Consider the following 8,415-nt stretch of genomic DNA (forward strand, 5'->3'; position numbering starts at 1 on the left):
TGAATCCTGTCAAGAAACTATGTTTGGTTGAGTCCATACGAGCAGACGAAGTGGAGTGACTCAGTAGGGTATTATAGCAGAACAGATAAACCGCAGGGCTAATTCCCCTACGAATGGGGAGAACGCTACCCGGAATGGTCACTCTGGGTTTGCTCTGTAGGAATGGCAATTCGAAAGATACTTCCAGATTATGATATCAAAACATTCTCCCGATCGGTAGCACAGTCGCCTTGTAGGGGTAGAGAACCTTAACAAACCGAAACACTGCACAGTCTGCCATATTCCCTGTGCAGAACTTTCAGACAAACATAGGCCAGACAGCCAGGCAACCCTTTATGTGAAGCACGGAGCACAAACGATGTGCGCGTTTTCCTCCACCAAATCCAATCGGATTCAAACAACTTGAATGCTGCTCAGCCATTACACTCTACGCAGTCCATCGGATCAGTTCAACGGATCAACTTCGACGGCACATTATACTCCACCCAAGATTCAGGTCACATGTGGAACGGGCGTGAGTAAAGCAGTAGAGATCAAAACGCAACCGGGATTCGTCAAATATAGTGATGTAGCCGGCATCCTATTTGTCTGGCTTCGGCTTATTGTACACAGGCATAGTGGCCAGAAGACAAGCGGGACTCTAAACAATGACGTATCACAACCAGAACGGAAGCACATAGAAGACCAAGTACGCACAAATCATGCGCACTCGCATACCCACTTACGCTGGTCAAATATAATGTAACTACCAACTCATCCAAAGAGCATCAAACACGAGATTTGATGGCGGACCCAAATAACGCTACATTTGACTTTCATTCAATTGATCGTATTCATCCCCGAGAAAGGTTACCCATGGTAACCGCAACTTAGTTTTATAACATCATATTGCATTAAGCTGTTTTGGCCTTAAAATATTCACATAACCTGGGTCAAAGGTTTATTGCCCACATCTCTGTCTTCATTGTATTCCTCTCAATAATTGTACCGACCACTTGAATGGTTGTTTGTGATCTTTATCCAGCTTCAATACTGAATAGCTGACGGCGTGTTGATTCGCGTAAAACTTGAATATGGTGGTGAAATTCTGCGGCCACAGAGCGCTAAATTTTCAACAAAAACATTTTATTCACGCGGTAGATGGAAACTCGAGAGGTCTATTTAGACCTTTCAATCACTCACTTCGGCAACCAAGTATCAGCTTACTAAATCAGCTTTCCAAACTCAGTGCACCTTCATGTCAGCGCGCAGACTGTGAAATATACCTTTCATGCAAGATTTTTGGCAGTTGTATTGAAACGCTTTTAAAGGTGTCTCTGACAATCCATTCACTCAATCCAGTCACCAGCAGAAGTGCAAGCGAAACAGCAAAATAAATAGAAAGTGTGCAGTTAGTGGGAAAAACCCGAGCCCAGTCTGGTTCAGGGTCTTGGATATTGGGTGGAAATGGCCAGTTGTACTGCTTATTTTGGATGTAAGCTTACACAAGATCTTGGCTGGTAGATAGCTGACACTGAGCTGCAGTCACGTCCTAGTATTTTATGACAATCTCTTCAAGTGGTAGGACAAACTTGCGGCTAGTCGTCAACATTCTGAATTCTAATCATTTACTCCTCCAGAATCAGTAAACGGAATGTGGTAGAGAAGGTTACAAATCTACAAAAGCGTTCGACAGAAGTTCTCATTTGTATACGAATTTGGAAGAATTAACTGAATCTAGCTGAATCTCCTGTTTTGGGTGCCTTGCTTCAACTGAATGTGCCGCACCTCTCCGCCACATGTTCCAATTTGGCACGGTATTCGATGTATAGCATGAAAGTGCATGCCATTGTTAACTCCTCATTAGTAGGCAATTTCCACGGCATCTTTTGAACTATTATACAAAGGCTGACCAGTTTTTTTTTCTTATTTTCAGCTGAAGTTCTGTCGCTTGGCTTGACGGAGATGATGATAGTGAACCCTCCAGATCCGATCACTTATTTGGGCAAATGGATGTGCAACTGTCCCGTACCATTCAGCAATAAAAATTAATTTATCGCAGTGCTACGGTGCAGTGATTAGCGATTACACGTTTAGCATTATCATTCAACAAATGTTGTACTTTTGATAGTTTACTCGAGGAAAAATCGCATTTTTGTTGTCAACCTAGTGCTTTTCCTGGCTTTATAAGGCGAACTTGTATTCTCCGTGCAACCACAAAGCCCCGAGCAAAGATAACTGCTACTATTTTCCGACATTTTGCGAGCCACCAGAGTTTTGTGAAAGTTAAGTTATAGAAAATATGGCAACGAATAATTAAAACGATTTAGTCACTTGTTGTGCCCAGCGGTATTTCAGCTGGAATGTTTTATATCTTAGTGATCATACAGACTAGTGAGACAATACTGCCTATGTACATCTTCGAAACAAGCAAAATAACAGTAATGCAGTAACCCTCCGCTTATTGCCATAGAATGACCTCACTTGTACGATTAAATCTTGTGGCTTAAATTGTAAATCGAATGAGAGATGATGCAGCTGAATGTGAACAGGATGATCGAAATATTCCTGGACATCTGACATGCACACGAAGAAATTAAATCACATTCAAACTGCTCCGTAATGGGGAAACACCGTCTTTTAACTGGATAGCTTGTAACTCAAAGAGATTTGAAACCGTGTGTCGTGAGCTGTCATGGCCCGTACATTATTGATGATGCTATTCGGAAGGCTGTGTCGGATATATGAGGCTGGTAAAAGGAAGACCCGTGAATGAATGAATGGAGAACTATTGGAGGGGAACGGGTGTTTATATGTACGGAGCGTTGTGCAAGGTTGCTTGGTCTGAATGCCAAATCAAGTAGTTCATATTCGAATGGCACCTTATAGCATTGTGCTGATATTTCCGATCCACTTTTCTCCCACCTGCTGAGTTGGCTTTCCCAACGTACGGATTTGCTGTCATACTTGAACTGATATCATCAGGAAATTTCTGGCGCAGCTATGCCTACTCATTTCCTGTCCACAGTTCGGGACCCAAACAAACAGACAAGACCAGTCGTCTCATGAAAAATCCCCTATCTATTCCTTGACAAAACATCTGTTTGTTTTACTTGTACAAGTGAAATCACAGTGCATGTGGTGAAAAGTATCTGCATGTTGTCCTGGTATTTACCTCGTTCGTAAAAGGAAGGTTGACGAGCGACCCAAAGTAAGCTGTTTTGTGCTTCCCCCGAACATAAGACTTGTCAGCCTGCTTGTCTCCAGGAAACCTCGGGGGACATAACTGAGCACAGAGTGGAAACGGAGTAAATGATGGTCACTGAACAAAGTCCTTTACGCACTCGAAAATTTCTGACGAATATTGAAATGATAAGTCTAGTCCCATTACCAAATTATACCGAGATGCAAACTGCAATCGACAAGATTACAGACACTTGCTTCACTTTTAGCCATAGGGAAAGCTGACGGTTCGCTGTTGCTTCCTGCCCGTACGCGAAGGTCACCGATAGCTATCCATCGCTCGACTGGATAGTCCTCAGTAGTTGTGCATGTGCGATCGCTGCCACATCAGCATTCCGTCTGTCGAAAATCGACCATTCTCTCTGACTCACATTCTCAGAAGGATCGAATGAATCTTGCGACGGCGGCAGCCTGGCTCAACTCTACCGTAATGCCGGCGTCTCAGAGGGGTGGGAGGGCTGCACGACCCGCACGTGTCTGTCACAAACGCACACCCTAGGAGAGAGTAGCTTCCGTCATTTCACCAGAACCGAGGTGCGTGCCAGACACAGTTGCGTCCAGTAGCACCTCTGTGCGAAAATGCGACGTATGGAGTGAATAGTCGGAAAACTAAACGAGATGCCCGGGTTTTGGAGATACAATGGACGCAACGAGCCAACTCATGAATGAACTGCAAGAAGACAAGCAGGCACTATTCGCTCAGATTTCAGTTGACGAAGATGTTAATTAACGCGCATCACCAGGTTTTGGGGATTCATATCGCCTAGGATTTTCGATTTACTCGTTTAGTTTAGGGAGCAGTAAGTTGTTTTCAACAAGAGACTGGAACAACTGGCCTCAGCAGAACGACGGCCAAGAGTGACGTAGAAAATCACTCTGTCTGTATATGCACACCAATGAGACTATACTTCGGTATCAAGCAGCAATCTTTGGATCAAATTAGATGCAAACGCTAGTTTGGTGTGATCACTTCAGAATTATTGTAGAAAGGATGCACAAACATTGGACTCAGTGGATGAGAACGTTGTTTTTACGCATTAGACTGCATTTTCAGTAATCTTATTGAGAAACTATAAAAATGAGCAGAAATAAGTGTGGTATAGAGGAAAATGTTGATAGCTCAGGTAGCATAGATGGTCATCCGTCGGTTTGTTCGCTGCATTGGACAGTTTGACTGTAAACGTTTTGCCTTCAATCGAGATGACACAATCGGCGCTTTGTTAGGAGCGGAGCCGAGCTCAGCGATGGGTTGGTGATTGCGCGTTGAATAGCGCCGCGTGTGTATAAATGCACGTGCGGCTGGCCGGGGCTGACCTGTGCCCATGATTCGTTGTTCGGCCGGACGGTTCGATCGGTTACTTTGTTCTACTCTGTCCTTACTGATCGATGACCCCTTGACCTTTGAGCTTGGTCTCTTATGCCCTTGTACTCTGGTCGATGCTGGAGTGACCTCTATGCTTGAGTCCTCCAAGTTCCGGTCTGTGACCTTTGTCGAGTACTAGGAGTGGTCGATGCTTGACCTCTATGCTTGAGTCCTCCAAGTTCCGGTCTGTGACCTTTGTCGAGTACTAGGAGTTTCATGCTTCCAGAAATTCCTTTCTTGTCTCGTGTCTCCGTGTGCCAAAACGTTTAGGTTCTCCAGATTGAACTTGTGGCCTTGTTTTTCTTCGTGTATAGGAATGAAGGATAGGGGTCGTGTCTCTTGACGGCCACATTGTGCTTCTTAATTCGCGTGCATAATTTCCTCCAAGTTTATCCAACGTAGGAGTTGTTGCATTTGTTTCAATAAGTTTGGTATATGAACATTGTTTCTCTTTGTTTGTTTTATTTGTCTTTCGTTCCGGAGAGCAGTTTCCTCAAAGTGTCACTCTGTTTAAGGGCTATTTTGAGGACCCTAATAAGACGGGCGGACTGCGCCGTGGGTGCTCAAGGAACTGTTGAAGTTAGGTTTTACTTAGCTTTAGTTCGTTTCTGCACAGTAGGGCTACAAATTCCCCAAAATTCAATGGCGAGCCGGAGCCTTTCAGTGATGTAGCACGGGCTTACCCCTTCTCGAGGAGTTCAGAGAATAGGGCAAGTGAATACTGTAATCATTGTGTGGAGTGCCCACATTCATACACATGCTAATGTTTTCGCAATGATTACGACCTCTTTCTGTGTGAATAAAAGGCTAGTCATCGGACGTGAACAGAATGCACTTCAGTATGTGTTGAGGCGTTATAAAGTATGCCATGATGTCGCCTGCTTGCAAAAATACGAGAGATACGTTGCTACATAAGACGTGCAGGAATCCTACCGTTGCTTCAAGCGCTAGTTATCTCCAAATTTGATTTGAGACTGCAACTGGTGAGACTTGTAGCCGATGTTTTCTCACCTACGCTACTAAGTTGCGTCGGGTGGCTGAAGTGATTTTAAGCTAAGTCAAATGGAATATATTGTGTTTCAGCTTCTTCAAATAGTTTTGGTGCTGCTGAACGCGTTCGTATGATCAATAAAAACTGTATGCTCTCCACAAATCCACTCATTTGCATATCACTTTGGTTTTTACGGGAGAATATATTCCCCAACTGAATGTGCTGCACACAGGCCACTTCATGTTTCCGTTGATACGATGTGATAGACGAGAGATGCATTCTCCCGTGGAGAACAAAACGACTTGCAAATGAGTGCACTTGTCATAATCTGTGCAGTTCGGGTTCAAATAAAATGAGTTTGAGAAGGAAAACTCGGACAGAGCCTACCTGATGATGCCCCAACAAAGACGAAACCGGTAGTAGATTGTTAAAGAGTTTTCAACAATCTTAGGAGTAGCTCATTGTACGCAAATAGTCTGCATGCCCTTCTCATTGCTGCGATTTGAAGAGACAACCAAATGGACTAGTTCTGCAGCGCAGACGTGTCTCGTCTGAAGTCCACAATAAGGAGGAATCATAACTGTACAACACGAGTAAGTCAGGAACATATCGTTTTCCAAGTTGACTGATGTCCTCATATGAGTAGTTTCTTTGATCTGCTGCCAGAGGACTTTTCTATGAAATTCATGGATATTTTTATCAAATACATTTAGAAATTTTCTAGGATGCAGTGATCAGGAAACTATACTGGAACACGCTTCCATTATGACCGCATGCATTATCCAACTGTGAACCATATCTTGAGGGAAAGTTTGGGAAAGTAACGAGTCAAGGGGACCTTGAAAACACTTTACTAGATCTGCTACGATTGTCGGCTAGCACATAAATATACTTGTCCGGTCGTGCTGTCACATCAGTAAAAAGACTGCATTAAGACCACGAATACTAATAGTGGATGAAACTTAATGGCTCGTAGAAAGAAAGTTTCGGTTATCCCTAGAGAACCTATTTTAACATTAACACTCTTTGGCTGAACAAGTAGTTTTGAGGGACTAACACATGACAAAGCTTTTCGCTTTACACAGTTCCCAACTTCACCATTCCTAAAACTGAAACTCTTGGGAGGTCAACTGAAGGTCAACTGAAGGCTAACTTTAACCATACATCTGGATTCCTAACTTTCCCAAACCACTGTACAAACAACCATTGAAATTTTTTTTTACATTTGACCCGTTCCTGTGTTCTCTATGTAGCCATGTTTCAATCTAGATCTTCCTCTTTCCACGTAACGAACACGTGTCATTAAAGACACTAAGGGAATGTGCAACCTATTGGCACCTTCAGGCTTAGTCAGAAAGGTATGTACTCTTCCCTTTTGTAAGGGGGACGAACAATGTAACCAGGATTTTGAAAAATTACAGTCGCGTGTTCCTGTTATGACCCTAACAAAAAAACCCTTTGTATTCTTTTAAATACCACTCTCTGGTTGATTTCAAACACCGGTCGAATGGAAACCCCGTACTCATCACTTGGATGATATATTCGTCGTTGAACGTGAAAAGATGCTCCAGCTCACACGTTTAGTTTGCGTACATTGTCACCAGTTAAGCAGTTTGAGTGGATTCATTTTTCAACGTATCAGTAGCTCTGATAAAAATTACCTGAAATTTTTAACCTTGACATGTAGGTTGTAACCATTCGCCTGTGAATCTGCTGTTCTAAAGGGCCAGAGAAGTGTGTACTCAAGACAAGCCCGATCTTGTATTTCCGACACTCATGGAAACCTTAAGGGATGACAGTTAGTTATAGCCATACATTTTGAGCCACGGTGGGATTCGTCATCCGCCGGATGAAACGAAATGCGTACTATTTCAGCCGTCACATAAGGTACATCATAAAAAATGTATGTCGAAGGTCTTTCCTGCGACAGTTTAGCAAACTTATCAACAACTCTTCAAACAAGGGCTATAACATTAACACTGAGGGGAAATCTCGAGTAAGTGCTTTGGACAATTTGGTTGCCCTATAGATTTCGTGTGAAGAACCGAACAAAATAAAACGAACCAAAACCTATTCTACGGGGGGAGATTGAAGGGATCGTGAACACTGACGTGGTCCGTCATAATCTAGCTTCACCGGTCAACGCACAACTGATTGGTACTTATACACGTCCCAAAGAAAGGTCGAAACCAAAGAGAGAACAATCGATCATAATCATTTGCACAGAATTTCGGTTTTCAAGGGAGACTCACCTGAATCCCAGCTTAACTGCCGGTCTATGATCTTCAGCTGAATGTGATGCACCAAGGCTACATCAATTTTTGGTAAGATGTTAGATATTAGTATATTTGCTTGAAGGGAACGACTCACAAGGTTGGTGACTCACAAGGTTGGTGTTCGACAGCCCAACACCGGTTTTGTCCTTCTTGGGGATCATTAGGTTGGCGCAGTCCCCAAGTCTCCGCAAACCTTTGTTAAGCTTGAATCCGAATTGTCCGGACGTCTTCAAATGCCCCTATTCACACAAATGACGAGTTTAGTAGGGATTCAGACGATCTACAAATGATTACACAATGTGGGTTCAAATACAACACAAGGTTAAAGAAAACTCAGTGATTCCATCTACTCGATAATCCCTAAGAAGGGCAAAACCACCGAATAGTTTTCAGCAACCTTGTAAGTAGCCTTCTTTAAGAGGAGCACGTAGCCACTTCCGTTGGTTTGAGCTAAGGCCCCAATAATCGACAACTATACAACAAAAATATCTTGGCGTAGCATTGCGCTAACTTCCGCCAAGGTTGCGCTCTCCTACTCTCACCAGCACACAGTAACTGAGCTC

This window comes from Opisthorchis viverrini (genome assembly GCF_000715545.1).
Source record: "Opisthorchis viverrini unplaced genomic scaffold opera_v5_197, whole genome shotgun sequence".
NCBI lineage: Eukaryota > Metazoa > Platyhelminthes > Trematoda > Opisthorchiida > Opisthorchiidae > Opisthorchis > Opisthorchis viverrini.